General features: G+C 43.8%; 1 protein-coding gene across 1 annotated transcript in view; it reads right to left on the minus strand.

Moving 5' to 3' along the window:
- The window catches only part of LOC126426481 (adenylate cyclase type 5-like), an 858869-nt gene that overhangs the window by 37496 nt on the left and 802138 nt on the right, over nucleotides 1–19235 (minus strand). The window lies entirely within an intron of this gene.

Genomic DNA, 19235 nt, shown 5'->3' on the forward strand with positions numbered 1-19235 from the left:
CTGTATCAGGTGTGAAAATAACAATAAAGAAAAAAAAAAACCTTACTCTGTTTTATGTCTCCCCTTTTTATCGCCTTATATGTAACATTTTATTCTAGTATTAGTTGTCATATCCAATTGGGGCACGGGAATGAAATCACAATAAAGAAAAAAAAAAAGTGCAGACACCATCAGTCGTACACAGCCCAAGGTTCAACCACCTGAAGACGTTGGGTAGTTGCTCCAACGAAATATTGTGGAATTTGTACAGTGTCACCCGATGGCAAACCCGTGCAGACTGTCTGCAGTATTATTATAGCTCTGCAGTGTCCTTCAATATATTGCGCAAAAGCGGCAACACCGGTCTCAGAGACTTGCGTATCTCTCCACTACGAAGTGATTGTTGTGCCGTGTTGTTCCGTGTCGCATCCTAAGGCATCTGTTGATGATGAGTGACGGAGCGGTTCCTGGGCCATGACGGCAAGCAGCAGATGCACTTCCCTGTCCTCTGAGGAGAGCAGACCGCAGTGCTTTACAGTGGTAGAAAGTGTTGGTGAATGTTGCGCGTAGGAGAGCGAGAATGAAGGAATTTATATACCCAAGGGCGGAGGTGGGAGCTTGGCACGAGAGAAGAAGAGAGAGAAAGAGAGCGAGAATCTCGGCATAATTACATTTTTTGCTGACAGCAGAACGTAATTGAGAGTTTAAAAAAATGCAAGAAGCCTGAAAATAACGGAATTGTGACTTGTGTTATGCCTTCATTTACTAGCTTCTTGTTTCTTTTATTGTCAGAAGTTACAATAAAAGTAGAATAAAAAATGGCGTCCTTTATTATTTCGGTAACAGACAAACGAACTATCCTCTCCGTTATACTCGCTATGCAAGCAAAGTTAAATATTTTACTTCGTGAAAAACTTGTAAATTTTTAGGGCTGCGTTCAGATATTTTCGGTATATATTTTATCTCTCTCCGGACCCTTTCCTAGATAGTAAGAAAAGTACTGCCAGCAGTTACTATAAACAGCTTCATTTGAAGCTGCACGTTTCGATTTTCCAGGATTCTTACAGTCTTTGTTGTGCTATGCGCCTACACACATCGCCAAAGTGCTCTTGTCGGCAACCTGTGCCTCGTGTCCTGTTAGGCGTTTTCGTCAGGAACGAAACTATTTCAGTCATGTTATAGAAGTTCACTTTGTAATGAATCATGCGCCTCCAACATTACATTTTAATATATATAGAGATGGAAATGTCGTGTGGCTAGGGCCTCCCGTCGGGTAGACCGTTCGCCTGGTGCAGGTCTTTCGATTTGACGCCACTTCGGCGACCTGCGCGTCTATGGGGATGAAATGATGATGATTGGGACAACACAACACCCAGTCCCTGAGCGGAGAAAATTTCCGATCCAGCCGGGAATCGAACCCGGGCCCTTAGGATTGACAGTCTGTCACGGGGCGGACGTACACTCCTGGAAATTGAAATAAGAACACCCTGAATTCATTGTCCCAGGAAGGGGAAACTTTATTGACACATTCCTGGGGTCAGATACATCACATGATCACACTGACAGAACCACAGGCACATAGACACAGGCAACAGAGCATGCACAATGTCGGCACTAGTACAGTGTATATCCACCTTTCGCAGCAATGCAGGCTGCTATTCTCCCATGGAGACGATCGTAGAGGTGCTGGATGTAGTCCTGTGGAACGGCTTGCCATGCCATTTCCACCTGGCGCCTCAGTTGGACCAGCGTTCGTGCTGGACATGCAGACCGCGTGAGACGACGCTTCATCCAATCCCAAACATGCTCAATGGGGGACAGATCCGGAGATCTTGCTGGCCAGGGTAGTTGACTTACACCTTCTAGAGCACGTTGGGTGGCACGGGATACATGCGGACGTGCATTGTCTTGTTGGATCAGCAAGTTCCCTTGCCAGTCTAGGAATGATAGAACGATGGGTTCGATGACGGTTTGGATGTACCGTGCACTATTCAGTGTCCCCTCGACGATCACCAGTGGTGTACGGCCAGTGTAGGAGATGGCTCCCCACACCATGATGCCGGGTGTTGGCCCTGTGTGCCTCGGTCGTATGCAGTCCTGATTGTGGCGCTCACCTGCACGGCGCCAAACACGCATACGACCATCATTGGCACCAAGGCAGAAGCGACTCTCATCGCTGGACGAGAAGTCTCCATTCGTCCCTCCATTCACGCCTGTCGCGACACCACTGGAGGCGGGCTGCACGATGTTGGGGCGTGAGCGGAAGACGGCCTAACGGTGTGCGGAACCGTAGCCCAGCTTCATGGAGACGGTTGCGAATGGTCCTCGCCGATACCCCAGGAGCAACAGTGTCCCTAATTTGCCGGGAAGTGGCGGTGCGGTCCCCTACGGCACTGCGTAGGATCCTACGGTCTTGGCGTGCATCCGTGCGTCGCTGCGGTCCGGTCCCAGGTCGACGGGCACGTGCACCTTCCGCCGACCACTGGCGACAACATCGATGTACTGTGGAGACCTCACGCCCCACGTGTTGAGCAATTCGGCGGTACGTCCACCCGGCCTCCCGCATGCCCACTATACGCCCTCGCTCAAAGTCCGTCAACTGCACATACGGTTCACGTCCACGCTGTCGCGGCATGCTACCAGTGTTAAAGACTGCGATGGAGCTCCGTATGCCACGGCAAACTGGCTGACACTGACGGTGGCGGTGCACAAATGCTGCGCAGCTAGCGCCATTCGACGGCCAACACCGCGGTTCCTGGTGTGTCCGCTGTGCCGTGCGTGTGATCATTGCTTGTACAGCCCTCTCGCAGTGTCCGGAGCAAGTATGGTGGGTCTGACACACCGGTGTCAATGTGTTCTTTTTTCCATTTCCAGGAGTGTATATAGAGATAACCGAGACCATGTATACTATAGATTCTTGCAGAGGTTAAAATTATCTCAGCTGTTTCACTAAAAGAATTCATATGACGTTGTATACGATGTATTGTTTCGGGCTAAAAAATGCATAAAAAAAAGAAATTAATGTGTTACAATCGATATGTACTAATAGTTAAAGTTACTGTTCTTTTAAGAATAATTGGAATAACAAAATTCCTGGCACACCTAAAATTCATGTTATTAATTGGGCAATCAAACGCTAATTATTATATTTGTTTCTAGATTTATTTATGAAATAATGATGTAATTTGGTAAAGATTCTACTCCGGTCGAGAAAGTTTGCAGAGTCTTTTGCTTTGTAAACTCTTTGGAAATGGTGTGCACTGCACATTGCAAGTAGTAGTGGGCATGCTTCAGATGGAAGTAGACGTTTTTATAAGTTTGTCACCAACAACGTAATTATTGGTTTTTTGAATGTGGGAATTATAAAGTCGGTGTGATTTAGAAGAATGGGATAAAATAAAAAGATTTTCATAGCAACAGGCAACTGTTCAGCAGTTATTTCGTCTTCAAGAACCCAGAACCTTAAATCAAAATTTTCTGCAGCAAGAACGTATTGCTAGACACAACAAAATTTTGAGCCAGCAACAACAACAACGACGAGATAGGCAAGATAAGTAAAAAAGCTCTTCTTTCGTAATCTTACTCCTCTGGAAGTTTTCAAAATTTTTGCAAGGAATGAGAACTTAAATGGGAATGTGTGTGTGTGTGTGGGGGGGGGGGGGGTAAGATTACAACTTGTTGTTGAAAGGCACAGGAAGTAATCGATAAGAAGCTAATCCCGTATATGTGAAAGTAACTCTGTCACCTTTCCAAAGCTGAACCACTGAAGCGAATTCTATCAAGTTTGGTATGGAGATAGCCTGAACCTTGAGGAACAACATATTTATCAGCTGGCAGAGATGATAGTAGTCTATAACAGTGAATGAAGGCAGCAAAAAGTTTGCTGGCAATGCACTCCTCCGCAATACGCTGTGCAGGCGATAAGAGCTGCGTCATATTGGAAAGTTCGAAACTGTAGATCTCAAAAAGATTACACGAAAGTCCACGACAGCATACGCTTATCTTGTACTGTTCAGCCATAAGCAGAATTTTTGTCTTCCGACTGCGGCCAGTGTAGCGAATCAGAAAGAGAAAAATGGTGACTGGGAGTGAACCACAGAAAATAAACATTTGTTCTCGCTGGACTTGTTTGTTGGTATCTTTAAGATCTATTTTTTAATATGACATCCAGTTATGTAGTACATACTCATTAGGCAGCGTGTTGCTCCCGGCAAATTTATTACTTTACGTGGATACAATTCTGATTAAACTAGCCTTAAAAATATTCATAGAAATCGGTCCGTTCGTGTCGATACTGTGAAGCCATAGACATACAATGACTTACAGCACCTGCGGCGGAGGGGACGACGCACATGGCGAATTATGCTTCTCCGATACTTACTCATTGTAACAATATTACTGATACGCGAGCGAAGCCGCGGGTAAAGTCTACTTGAAAACACGAATAAACGGCCGCTGTTAGTAATCGATGGAGAACTTTCGGAAATGCTTACAGATGCCACTCTTTTTAAGTACCAGTGTACAGCTATGGTTCGAAGTTATTTCATCTCCTGCCTCAGTCAGATTAATTGAATAATTCGTTTTCGCGGAAGATTCAAACTCCCGTATTCAACACAGTTCTTTGCAGCTATTAAAATTTAATTTCTTAGAAATTAGAAACTTCGACGGCATTTTTGCGCACACCAAATATAAACGTTTCTCGTGACAGTAGAAATATTTTTCTAGAAAGACTTTTCTGCATACTTTCGTTGATCGAAAAAGCTTTCTTGAAAACTTGTCATATTTTGCGCAGAAACTTTACAAGGCGCGAATCACGAAGTGATTCAATACAACGCGTTACTAAAATTAATTTCTAATATGGGATACATTGAGGTGACAGTGATGGGATAGCGATGCGCACATATACAGATGGCGGTGCCGCGCGGGATTAGCCGAGCGGGCTTAGGCGCTACAGTCACGGACTGTGCGGCTGGTCCCGGCGGAGGTTCGAGTCCTCCCTCGGGCATGGGTGTGGGTCCTTAGGATAATTTAGGTTAAGTAGTGTGTAAAATTTGAAGACATCGAAAAAGATATGATTGTCGGAAGAACAGACTCAGCATACAGGAAAGTCAAAACAACCTTTGGTGACATTAAAAGCAACGGTGGTAAAGTTCAGAGTGCAACGGGAATTCCACTGTTAAATGCAGAGGAGAGAGCAGATAGGTGGAAAGAATACATTGAAAGCCTCTATGAGGGTGAAGATTTGTCTGATGTGATAGAAGAAGAAACAGGAGTCGATTTAGAAGAGATAGGGGATCCAGTATCAGAATCGGAATTTAAAAGAGCTTTGGAGGACTTACGGTCAAATTAGGCAGAAGGGATAGATAACATTCCATCAGAATTTCTAAAATCATTGGGGGAAGTGGCAACAAAACGACTATTCACGTTGGTATGTAGAATATATGAGTCTGGCGACATACCATCTGACTTTCGGAAAAGCATCATCCACACAATGCCGAAGACGGCAAGAGCTGACAAGTGCGAGAGTTTTCGCACAATGAGCTTAACAGCTCATGCATCGAAGCTGCTTACAAGAATAATATACAAAAGAATGGAAAAATGGAAAAGAAAATTGAGAATGCGCTAGGTGACGATCAGTTTGGCTTTAGGAAAAGTAAAGGGACGAGAGAGGCAATTCTGACGTTACGGCTAATAATGGAAGCAAGGCTAAAGAAAAATCAAGACACTTTCATAGAATTTGTCGACCTGGAAAAAGCGTTCGACAATATAAAATGGTGCAAGCTGTTCGAGAGTCTGAAAAAAGTAGGGGTAAGTACAATATGTACAACAACCAAGAGGGAATAATAAGAGTGGACGCTCAAGAACGAAGTGCTCGTATTAAGAAGGGTGTAAGACAAGGCTGTAGCCTTTCGCCCCTACTCTTCAATCTGTACATAGAGGAAGCAATGATGGAAATAAAAGAAAAGTTCAGGAGTGGAATTAAAATACAAGGTGAAAAGATATCAATGATACGATTCGCTGATGACATTGCTATCCTGAGTGAAAGTGAAGAAGAATTAAATGATCTGCTGAACGGAATGAACAGTCTAATGAGGACACAGTATGGTTTGAGAGTAAATCGCAGAAAGACGAAGGTAATGAGAAGTAGTAGAAATGAGAAACTTAACATCAGGATTGATGGTCACGAAGTCAATGAAGTTAAGGAATTCTGCTACCTAGGCAGTAAAATAACCAATGACGGACGGAGCAAGGAGGACATCAAAAGCAGACTCGCTATGGCAAAGAAGGCATTTTTGGCGAAGAAAAGTCTACTAATATCAAATCCCGGCCTTAATTTGAGGAAGAAATTTCTGAGGATGTACGTCTGGAGTACAGCATTGTATGGTAGTGAAACATGGACTGTGGGAAAACCGGAACAGAAGAGAATCGAAGCATTTGAGATGTGGTGCTACAGACGAATGTTGAAAATTAGGTGGACTGATAAGGTAAGGAATGAGGAGGTTCTACGCAGAATCGGAGAGGAAAGGAATATGCGGAAAACACTGATAAGGAGAAGGGACAGGATGATAGGACATCCGTTAAGGCATGAGGGAATGACTTCCACGGTACTAGAGGGAGCTGTACAGGACAAAAACTGTAGAGGAAGACAGAGATTGGAATACGTCAAGCAAGTAATTGAGGACGTAGGTTGCAAGCGCTACTCTGAGATGAAGAGGTTAGCACGGGAAAGGAATTCGTGGCGGGCCGCATCAAACCAGTCAGTAGACTGATGACCAAAAAAAAAAAAGTGTGTAAGCTTAGGGACTGATGACTTAGCAGTTAAGTGCCATTTGCACATTTTCGATGGCGGCAGTGACGCACACACAGGGTACAAAAGGCCAGTGCATTGGCGGAGCTGTCATTTGCACTCGGGTCATTCATGTGCATAGCTTTTCGACATGGTTACGCCTACGCAGTGGGAATTAAAAGATTCTGAATGCGGGCTGTTTGTTGGAGCTAGATGCATGGGGCACACCATTTCGGAAATCGCTAGGGAATTCAGTATTCCGAGATCCACAGTGTCAACAGTGCGCCGACAGTACCAGATCTGGGGCACTACCTCTCGCCACGGACAACGCAGTGTCCGACGGCGTACGCTTAACGACCGGCAGCAGCGGCGTTTGCCTACAGTTGTCAGTGCTAACAGACAAGCAACACTGTATGAAATACCCGCAGTGTGAGACGAACGTACCCGTTAGGACAGTGCGGCGAAATATGGCGTTTGTGGGCTGTGGTAGCAGACGACCGACGCGACTGCCTGTGTTAACTAAACTCGCCAGTGGCAGTTGGGCAGTCTCTCAGTCTCGGCAAGTCTGGTCAGTTGGTCAGCCAATTTAGTCTCGGTCTGTCTCTCGTCCGCATTGGAGAGGCAGTTGTGTCTGTCTGTCGTCTGGAGTGCTAGTATGTGTTAGGCCGCCAGTCTGCTCGAGTTGCTCGGGTAACGGGCATTGGCGGTTGGATCGATCGGTTGGTCGGTCGCGCACTGAGACACGAGATGACTTGTCCGTCTGGAGCGTCGGCGCATGTGAGGTCACCACGTGAGTCCAGTGGGCCGCGCCGTATAGCGAGGGGTAGTGGCTTCGCGGCCGACACGAGAGCAACAGGAGTCAACCCACGACGTCGGTCTGGCCGGTCCGAGCTGCGACGCCGTGAGACGGTAGATCGGCGCGCCTTCCTGCGTCCGCTGAAGGCGCTGGCAGCGGACGGTTCGGGAGAGCGATTTGGGGGTGCTGCGCCAGGTCTTCGCCAGAAATCGCAGGTTATTAGAAGTTAAGTGGTTGGAGATATGTTGTTTCAGTTACTTGTCAAATTCTACTTGTGTGGTTGGTCAGTCTCTCGACCCCAGCTTGCTCCTTTGTCTCTCGTCCGCATTTGTTAGACAGTTAGTGTCGGTCTGTTTGTCTGTCGGTGTGCCGTACGTTAATAGCTGCCTCTGTCATGTTTGTCGGATTCGGTGTTAACGAATTTATAGAATTAAGGTAAGGGCCGAATTCCTGAAATATGTTTTTATCTTGCCTATCATCTTCCGAGGCGGTATATGTGTAATGTAGAGCATGTTGTACAGTTTATGTAAGTCTGAATTTCACGTTTTTTTTTTTTTTTTAAATAGTCATTTTATAAAGTTGCCACCCTTCCACAGTAAGAGCCCTTTTAAAAACAAATTGCACTTTTGGTGGAAAATAAGTTCTTAGTGTGAGTGTTTGTACCATTTCCATCCCTCTTACGGGGTGCACTGTTAATGTGTTTGTATGAGTTGTTAAAAATTTTAGTTTAAAGCAATCTGGTGTGTTGCAGCAGCAGTGTAGTTTTTCAGAGGTCGTTGTGAGCGGTCGTGACTACGGCCGTGTTGAAAGGGAGCAGGCAAGCTTCTCAGCCCGAAGGCTCCTACTGTAACAAAAAAAAATTTATTCTGCCTCTGAATTATTGTAACTTGATATTTCGAGGGTGCTTTTCCGCTTATAATTTTAAAACTGTTTTGAAAAAAGCTTTTAGGAATAAAATGCACATTTGTTAAATTGTAACTTGGTATTTCGAAGGTGCTTTTCTGCTTATAAATTTTAAATCTGTTTTTGAAAAGGCTTTTATGAATAAAATTTCCATTGGTAGAAATTTAATTTGTTTCCATCAGTTACTCCTTGGCAACTAGTTCCAAGCTCAAATAGTGTGTTAATGTTCTTGATGAATCGGTAGTAAATAAAGTAAATTCTTTAAGAAAAGATTTTGAAAGTAAATTTTCACGGTTCAGACGTATGGTTGACGACAAATGGAAGTTTGGGTATGGCCGTGAGTCGAGCACAGATAGGCATATGGTAAGGCGACCGCTGGCGATAAGCGGGAAATACGGGATCGAGTCCCGGTGCGGCACAAATTTTCGGTGTCGTCATTCCATTCAGCAGCTGACGGTAGTCGTTATTCCCAACTCCGAATTCATCTGATGAGACTGTTGAGGAGTCTTTGGGAGACATAGTCCCATTCCTCTCTCAAGGCCGTTTCCAGTTCTTGCAACGTTCGGAGAAGGTGTGTTTGTTGAGAAACACGTCTGCCAAGAGCATTCAGGGCATCTACTGTGGGGTTTAGTTGTGAGGAGTATGCAGGCTATTGCATACGTTGAATATCATCAGTCTCCACTGTGTCTCCCACACTTCAGCGGTCCTGTGTGGGCCGGTTTGACATCCATAAACAGACAGTCGCGAAATACTGCACCCCTAAACAGACAGACGTGATCCAGAATAATCTCCCCCTAATACCGTTACGGCATTCGTGAGGACGACGGTTCAATCCCGCGTCCGGCCATCCTCATTTAGGTTTTCCGTGATTTCCCAGAATCGCTCCAGGCAAATGCCGGGATAGTTCCTTTCAAAAGGCACGGCCGACTTCCTTCCCCGTCCTTCCCTAATCCGACGAGACCGATGACCTCGCTGTCTGGTCTCCTTCCCCAAAACAACCCAACCCCAATACTGCTACGCTGTAACGGTACCTCGCAAAAATATATACTGCGGAGTTCGGCCACTGAGCATAATGCCTGCCCACCTCTAGCCAATACCGATGCTGTTCAGAAAATTCTGAGCTCTGTAGCGTGTTCGCCCCCCTCTCTCTCCACACTAACCAGTGGCCAGAGTCACTTGCTAAAATGAAGAGAGATTCGTCGGAGAACTTCACTGTCGCTGGCCCCAATCAACATACGCTATGTGATCAAAAGTATACAGACACCTGACTGGAAATCACTTACAAGTTCGTGGCGCCCTCCATCGGTAATGCTGGAATTCAGTATAGTGTTGGCCCACCCTTAGCCTTGATGATAGCTTCCACTCTCGCACGCAGGTTCAATCAGAAGCTGGAAGGTTTCTTGGGGAACGGCAGCCCATTCTTCACGGAGTGCTGCAGTGACGAGAGGTATCGATGTCGGTTGGTGAGCCTTGGCACGAAGTCAGCGTTCCAAAACATCCCAAATGTGTTCTGTAGGATTCAGGCCAGCACTCTGTGCAGGCCAGTCCATTACAGGGATGTTATTGTCGTGTAATAACTCCGCCACAAGCCATGCATTACGAACTTGTGCTCGATCGTGTTGAAAGATGCAATCGCCATCTCCGAATTGTTCTTCAACAGTGGGAAGCAAGAAGGTGCTTAAAACATCAGTGTAGGCCTGTGCTGCGATAGTTTCACGTGAAACAACAAGGGGTGCGAGCCTCCTCATTGAAAAACACGATCACTCCATAATACCATCGCCTCTGAATTTTACTGTTGGCACTACACACACTGGCATATGACGTTCGCCAGGCATTCGCCATACCCATAAACTGCCATCGGATCGCCACATTGCGTAGCGTGATTCGTCACTCCATACAATGTTTCTTCACTGTACATTCGTCCAATGTTTACGCTTCTTACACCAAGCGAGGCGTCGTTCGGCATTTACCGGTGTCATGTATGGCTTATGAGTACCCTCTCGACCGTGATATCCAAGTTTTCTTACCTGCCGACTAACTGTCACAGTACTTGCAGTGGATCTTGATGGAGTTTGGAATTCCTGTGTAATGATCTTGATAGGTGTCTGCCTATTCCACATTATGACCCTCTTCAACTGTCAGCTGTCTCCGTCAGTCAACAGACGAGGTCGGCCTGTACGCTTTTGCGCTGTACATGTCTCTTCACGTTTCCACCTCAGAATCACATCGGAAACAGTAGACCTAGGGATGTTTAGGAGTGTGGTAATTTCGCGTGCTGTCGTATGACACAAGTGACACCCAATGACATGACCTCGTTCGAAGTCCTTGAGTTCCGCGAAGCGCCCCATTCTGCTCTGCCACGATGTCTAATAACTGCTGAGGTCGCTGATATGGAGTACCTGCCAGTAGGTGGCATCACAATGCAGCTAATATGAAAAATGTATGTTTTTGCTGGTGTCTGGACTCTCTTGATCACATAGTGTACTCCTTACACCAATGAACTGTTTCTGGACGACGGAGTGGTTGAAGTGGGACGCCTGATTTAAGCGCCGCGAAATGGTTCTCACAGAGACATGTGTACCGGCCACGGTTGCTAGGTCTGCAGCGATCTACCTAGGAGTGAGACGTTTGTTCCCTTTCGGCACTAGGACTATGTATCGATCTCGTTAAGGTGTGGTGATCCATCTACGACCACTGGAATGCGTTTGCATAGCATTTCCCTCTTCAGCGGCCTTTTTTAATTGCGAGATGACAATTTTGGACACACCCATTACTATGGACACAGCAGTGACATTTTGACCGGCTTCTAGCCGTCCAACTGCTCGTGTAGGATCGTAAGCTCTGAAATGGTGTCTTGCAGACATGTTGCCGTACCACACACAATGTCACACTAATCAGTTCGACAACATCCTTCGTCAGCGCTGTACTTTGCATGAACTGTCGAATGAATGTCCTTCGCTGCCGTGAACACGTCCCGCCCTCTACATTTCCTTTTACTGTAGTTGGTCAGGTGTTCCGCAGCAACTGTCGGTTGATCAGTAGCAATTGGCAGTTGTTGGTCAGCAAGTGTCGGGTGTTCCTTAGCTATTGTCAAGCAGTGAATTCCCATTTTGACGTGTTTAAAGTCAGTCTAAACAAGTTTCGTCATTTATATGCTAGAAGGTCTCCAATTAGGTGCCTCGTAGTAGAATTGCGTGTGTTAGCCCTAGAATTATGACTAGATATCTTTAAATGTTTGTTTCGTGGTAGCACGTGATATATGGATGCATTTGCACATGAATGTTGTTCATGGTGAACAGTTTCTTTTAGGGGTTTTTCATACGATCTACGCATGGTATGGTCTGAGGTGGGTCCTATATTTGGCCCTTTGACACGTCTTGGACATACATTTTATGTATATGACATAAATATGCCCCTCAACGTATATTTTGGCACGACATATAGTTCATGTCTCTTCACTTTACTCGTTACTGAGGTAGTCTCTTTCTTACGTTTTACAACTGAGAATTGTATACTTTCACACGACATATAGATCATGTGTTCACTTTACTTCCGTCTCTTTCATAAATATATCATTTGTAGTTTTTTTGCCATTCAGTAGGTTATTTAGGTGTTGTGCAGATAATGTATGTCAAACTGTCCAATAAAAATCATGGGATAGTTATTTAATGAAATTATTAATAAATAGCATAATTTTTACAATGTATAGGGTGGAAATTTGTTATGGTATACTTTAGGTATGTGACAATGGATGTATCTGTTCATTCTATCATTACTGTAAATCCACTTGTAGAGTCTTGTCCTTGATTCTCGTTCTGCTTTTAATCTGTCTTTCTATTGCATGGTTAAGTTGAAATGCTATCGTTACTATTTGTGCATACAGGCCCAAAGATGGGGCACTGAAGCGACGAAACTGGTGGGTACACAATAACTGAGATCATAAAGATGGCTGTAGGCATTTCATTTTGTTACAAAAAGCCATAAGTAGAATTCTTCTGTTTGCTAACAACGTTTCACTGTTATAAAAGTATACAGTGTATGTGTGTCTAAACGTTGGTTACAGAAACGTTAAAAATATGAAGCAAATGGAGAAGGTACTTTTTAAGATTTTTGGCAAAAATATACTCCTTTTATGAATTATATATATATATATATATATATATATATATATATATATATATATATATATATATATATATATACTCTGCAAATCACATTTAAGTGCCTGGCAGAGGGTTCATCGAACCACCTTCACAATCTCTATTATTCCAATCTCGTATAGCAAGCGGAAAGAATGAACACCTGTATCTTTCCGTACGAGCTCTGATTTCCCTTATTTTATCTTGGTGATCGTTCCTCCCTATGTAGGTCGGAGTCAACAAAATATTTTCGCATTTAGAGGAGAAAGTTGGTGATTGGAATTTCGTGAGAAGATTCCGTCTCAACGAAAAAGGCCTTTCTTTTAATGATGTCCAGCCCAAATCCTGTATTGCTTCTGTGACACTCTCTCCCATATTTCGCGATAATACAAAAAGTGCTGCCTTTCTTTGAAGTTTTTCGATGTACTCCATCAGCCCTATCTGGTAACGATCCCACACCGTGCAGCGGTAATCTAAAAGAGGATGGACCAGTGTAGTGTAGGCAGTCTCCTTAGTAAATCTGTTACATTTTCTAAGTGTCCTGCCAGTAAAATACAGTCTTTGGTTAGCCTTCCCCACTACATTTTCTATGTGTTCCTTCCAATTTATGTTGTTCGTTATAGTAATACCTAGGTATTTAGTTGAATTTACGGCTTTTAGATTAGACTGATCTATCGTGTAATCGAAGTTTAACGAGTTCCTTTCAGTACTCATGTGGATGATCTCACACTTTTCGTTATTTAGGGTCAAATGGCTCTGAGCACTATGGGACTTAACATCACTTTTAGTCAATTAATTGGTCTAAATGTAATAATTTGTTTCCATTACTGTGTCACATCATTTTAATTTTAATAGCAACTTCTTCATTTGTTCGCATTTTTCTTTTTCTAGTTTAAGTCTTTGTTCGTGAGTTTTTCATTTTTCGATTTAATGTCTTTTGTTTACTCACCCTGTTTTTTCTTCCACATTATTGTTTTCATTACATTCATAATTCACTTTGTTTGAATTTTGTCATACTTATAAAACCTTCTTTCATTTAAAGTTTCACTGGCATTATTTTGTTTATAGTTGAATAAGTATTTAGTTTATGTTTGAATGTTTCTATGATGGTTATCATGCAAAAAAAGTTGCACAGCTGGTAACGAAAAATACTTTTTCACACCACTGTACAGTAAAAATAAACATTTATTTGGTATTTTGTTTTTTAACTGATAGACCGAAATTTTCAAATAATTGAATATTGTAATAGATAACATAATTAAATTCAGATTCACAAAAATTCCGATTAGGAAAAGAATGATATAAAGAAAAAATGAAACAAATGAAAAATGTTGGTTCGGTGACTAAAATAACGTGACAAAGAAATATAGATTAAAAAATGGATTTTAACCCTACGAACGAGGGCCCACCAGGGTTAATAGCTGTAGTGTGTGATACCTGGGATCTTAACAAGCATCTCACGTCTGGGACTTCTCCATCTTAGTTTATAGCAATTTATATCTTCACATTTACTGTGTGTTCAGGTTTTTGATTGTACATAGCCACAGTCTAACATAACAGTCGCTGCAATCCGTCTCGTATTTAAAATAAGATTTTCACTCTGCAGTGGAGTGTGCGCAGATACGAAACTTCCCGGCAGATTAAAACTGTGTGCCCGAGTTCGAGTCACACAGTTTTAATCTGCCAGGAAGTGTCACATCAGTTGGCTTTAATGTATTTTTTTTCTTTCTATTCCTTTATTTTAATCACCATATGAACTTTTATCATTTGTTTCGTTTTTTCTTTATATAATCCTTTTTCAATCTGAATCCGCCCCCGTTAGCTGAGTGGCCAGCGCAGCGGAATACCACGCCAAGGGGCTCGGGTTCGATTCCCAGCTGGAGCAGGAGATTTTCTCCGCCCAGGGGCTGCGTGTTGTGTTGTCCGCATCATCATTTCATCCCCATCTCCGACGCGCAAGTCGCCCAATGTGGCGTCGAATGCAATAAGTACTTGCCCTCGGCAGCCGAACTTCCCCGAATGGGGGACTCCCGGCCCGCAATGTCGTACGCTCATTTCCATTTCCTATTGGAATGTTCGTGAATATCAATTTAGGTGTATTTATCTATCATATCATTCAATTATTTGAAAATTCCGAGTTATAAGTTAAAAAGCAAAATACTAAACAATCTATTTATATTGCCTGTGCAGTGATGTGAAAAATGTATTTTTCTTTACCAAATGTGCATGGTCTTGTTTGTAGTCGTCGTACAAACATTTAAAACATAACCTAAATACGTTTAGTACTACGGACAAAATAAAGCAGATGAAAATATAAATGAAAGAAGAGTTTATATGTATAGCGAAATTCAAAGAAAATGAGAAACAGATTTAATGAAAGGAATAACGTGGACGAAAAAGCAGGATGATTAAACAAGAGAAATTAAATCATAATTAATACATCAAATTAATTAAAAACAAGTGAACTAAAATTTCAGCTGAGAAAACAATACGAAGAAAAATGAGAGCAAATGAAGAGGGTGATATTAAAATGACGTGACAAAAGAATGGAAAGAAGAAATTACATTTAAACCAATTATTTGAATAAAACAGATGAGGAAAGTCATTCCAATAAAGATTTTAAAATGAAAAAAAATTACTGCAACTGAAGAGATTTTAACCCACAGGCCCTTGATTACGTAGACATCATCCTGCCCATTACACTATATCACCGTAGTGTAAAATTCGAGTTCTTTAACCCAAACTGCGACGCCACCGGACTTTAAAATTCGAGTTGTTTGTCGCTGTCGTGCATCACGGGGTATTCCCAAATATTTTAGTTTCGATAGTCACCTACGTGAACGTAGAGTAGGTTTCAAAATGTCGATCGCATTCCAAAGTATCTCTTCCTACTTCTATGTTTCAACGGCTTATGGAGAAATAACGCTCTCCTAAAATTCTACACGTATGTTGTATATTTGTTTTTCTTGTTAACCCGCTGCAGTGCATCACAGAATATAGCCAAACTTCTTGATTTCGATTGTCACCTATGTAGTCACCCACTTGAAGATAGAGTAGGTTTCAAAATGTCGATCGCACTCAAAAATATCTCCATACTTCTATGTTTCAACGGCTTATGAAGAAATTACGCTTTCCTAAAATTCTACACGTATGTTGTGTCTGATGTTTGTGTTTCTTGTTAACCCGCTGCAGTGCATCACAGAATATACCCAAACTTCTTGATTTCTACTAAATGTCGATCGAACGAAGGGGTAGCTCGTTACGTTATTGTTTCATTGGATACTTCTTGATTTCTACTAAGTGTCGATCGAACGAAGGGGTAGCTCGTTACGTTATTGTTTCATTGGATACTGGAGCCATAACGCTCTCCAAAAATTTTGTATGTATAATGTGTCTCATATTTACGTAAATTGTTAACCCTAATCGATTTATGAGGAGCGAATTGATATCGATGTAGCATTATGTGCATCAAACGAGTAGATATGTCGCTCCTCTTTTGCAGTCACGTTACTCGCTGTAGTAATAGTAACTGAAATAAACAAAAGTCTGTCGATGATATTTTATGTGGACAACGGGCGCTAAGTTGTTCGTTTAATGCGAAGTCTTGAGTTTGTATGCATTGGTGCCACTGGGATCTACCGGTGGCGCCGCTCAGCGGCGCAGAAGAGAGTTAGGCGTCCTCCCCACTGAGGCGCTTGCCTGGCGGACGGACTAGGCAGCGGCGGGTTCAGACAACGCCACGTAGGCAATGAACCGCGTACACAACAGCATACATAAATAACCACGGAAATTACTCGAGAGCGCACGAACAAACATTTCAGTTTGCCCTCATGAAAATCTTTCCTCATATCTGCATATACGATACACGTTTAAGAAATGTCATTTCATGATTTCATTCATCATAATCGATGTTTCTGGATAGCCTTCAGCTGTGTCATTTACGATTTAAATGTTGAAAAACTGCCTTATTTTTCACGTTTAATCCCCTCTGCAGGTGTGCCCCAGGGTTCTGTCCTCTCCCGTCTCCGCTACCTCCTGTACACGGCAGATATGCCTCACCCCCCCTTCAGTACACCTCCAGCAGTATGCCGATGACACCGCATTCCTCGCCCTCGCTCCTACGCTCCAACGGTCCCAACGCCTTCTCCAGAATCACCTTGACCTTTTTGCTGCATGGTGTTACCAGTGGCTCCTGACAATCAATCCTTCCAAGACCCAGCCAATCATCGCAGGTCGTACCACTCGCTCCTTCCGGTTCCAGAATTTCTCCCTTACTGTCTGCGCCCGTCCTGTCCGCATCTCCCCCACTCTCACCTACCTTGGCCTCACCACTGATCGTCACCTCACCTGGATCCCTCATCTCCACTTCATCCAGTCCAAAGTCCACAACCGTCTCCGACTCCTCAAACTCCTCTCTGGCCGGACATGGGGTTGCACCCCTCTACCATCCTCCATAACTACAAATCCTTAATCTGTCCCATCCTCTGTTATGCCAGTCCCGCCTGGATATCTCCCCCCCCCCCCCCCCTCCAAATTCTGTAAGTACCTCCAGATCCTTGAGCGTCATGCACTCCGCCTCGCCTTCCGTATATGCCTCCATCCCCCACGCGGAATCCCCTATGACCTCATTCCTTTCCCCTATCTGCTCCTATTCCTCGAACATATCCGCATACTCTACACCTCCCGCCGCCTTGATCCCCCTCACCCCCTGGTTGATCCTCTCCTCTCCTGTCCCTACCCCCTGCCACGCCTTCACTGTTGTGTCCCCCCTCCATCTCTACACCCTTCCTTTCCCAAGGTGGCTTCCATCAACTTCCCCTCCTGGATGATGCCCTCTCTCCCTCCATCAATCCCTCCTATCAACTCTGATCCTCACCCCCCATCCTTTCCTCCGTTCTTTTCCTGGGCTCCCTCTTCCCCCCTCTTCCATCCTGTTTTCTCCCCGCCAAACCTCTCCCTACCTCCATTCTCCCCCCCCCCCCAAGTCCTTTTTTATTCCCCTCCTCTGCCTTCCCCATTCCCTGTTACATCTGCTAAGCACCCCCTACCCCTCTTATGGGTCCTCATCCTCCATCGGCTCCTTTTCCCCCTCCCCCCTTCGCTTTTCCTCTCCTTTCCCCCTTTTTTACTTTTCCATCATCTGTCCAGTTTCCCCCCCCACCTGTTCTCGGCTGTGGTATGTCACATTTGCCAGCTTTTTAGTGCGGTGTTCCAGTGAATGTTCAGTGTTGTTTCGTCTTTCTAGTGTTGCGAACAGAAACTATGCTGTTGCTGGGTGTCAATTTTATGTCTTCTGCGAACAGAAACCATACTGTCGCCATGTTTTTTTTAATTGTCTGTCTATTATTTTACCTGCCTGCTTTTTATGTATTTTATTAGCATCATCACCCCTTTGTTCTATGTTTTAAGTTCCACAATTTTTTATCCATGTTACTGTTTAAGTCTCGGATTTTATCACCTGTTTTTATTATTTGTTCTCTTCATCTTATTAAAACAAAGTCTGTAGGCTGAAGAGCGGCATACTAAGCTGCTGCCAGCCCGCCCCCTTTGGGGGGGGGAATCGAAATTCAATAAAGGAAAAAAAAATCACGTTTAATATGACGCCTTTTGAGAAAAGCTTTTCACTGCACCAATCTTCTTTTACATCCTTTACTTTTTATATGTAAGCTTAACATCATCCACAGTGCAGCAACTTAGAAATGAGGTGGATGCTGTAGCTTTGTACGATTCCATCCGCTTATTCCGGTTTTTGTTCTCAGCATGCTTTGTGTTCTTCGTACTCTTCAACGACCATTTCCCCCTCATCGGTCCGAATCCTCCCTCCACCCCCATCTGCCACCGTGTCGCCACTACAGTGCTGTTTTAAGTGAATGTTCAGTATTGTGCGTCCCCTGTCAGGGTTGCGAACAGCCACCATACTGTCGCTAGTTGTATTTCTTATCTCGTGCTTACAGAAACCAGACTGTCGCATTGTTTTTTTTTTTAACTACTTGCTGTGTGTGTTCATCCCCATTGTCAACGCCGTATTTTTACATTTTAAATTCCACAACTTCCCGTCATTTTACAGTTTTTTACAATGTCATCGTTTTATCACCTGTTTTTATTGTTTGTTTATATTCCCATTATGTTTTTTAACTTTTCTGCAGGCGGTAGAGCGGCCTATTTCGCTGCTGCCAGCCCGCCCCTCCCTCGTGGGGGGAATTGAAATGCAATAAAGAAAAAAAAAATTCAATGATCAATGCGGTGGTGGCGACGTACCGGATACATTTCACCATTTTATAGCTTAAATGCACTAAAGAAAGCGAGGCTACATGTAAACAGCGGCCCTCGCTCTAACTTTTATCGAAGATTTTTGCTACAGGCTTTCTTACTACATGGCCACGCTTCGAGCATCGTGACGTCATGACTAGGCGTCTCCAAGCCGACGTTTATCCATGAGTCACAGAGTCCCGTACAGCACACGAAAACATTTCATACTTTCACGGAAAACTGCGAACGGCGTTTTTGTACGTAAATCCGTAAACGGGAGTGGACGGCACGTTTTCTCACTACTCACCATCCGAATGTCCCGTGATAGATTCCATTCACGTTGACAGGGTGCATACCGCACGGTCAGAACATTACGCCTACG

Source organism: Schistocerca serialis, chromosome 11 (assembly GCF_023864345.2).
Source record: "Schistocerca serialis cubense isolate TAMUIC-IGC-003099 chromosome 11, iqSchSeri2.2, whole genome shotgun sequence".
Lineage (NCBI taxonomy): Eukaryota > Metazoa > Arthropoda > Insecta > Orthoptera > Acrididae > Schistocerca > Schistocerca serialis.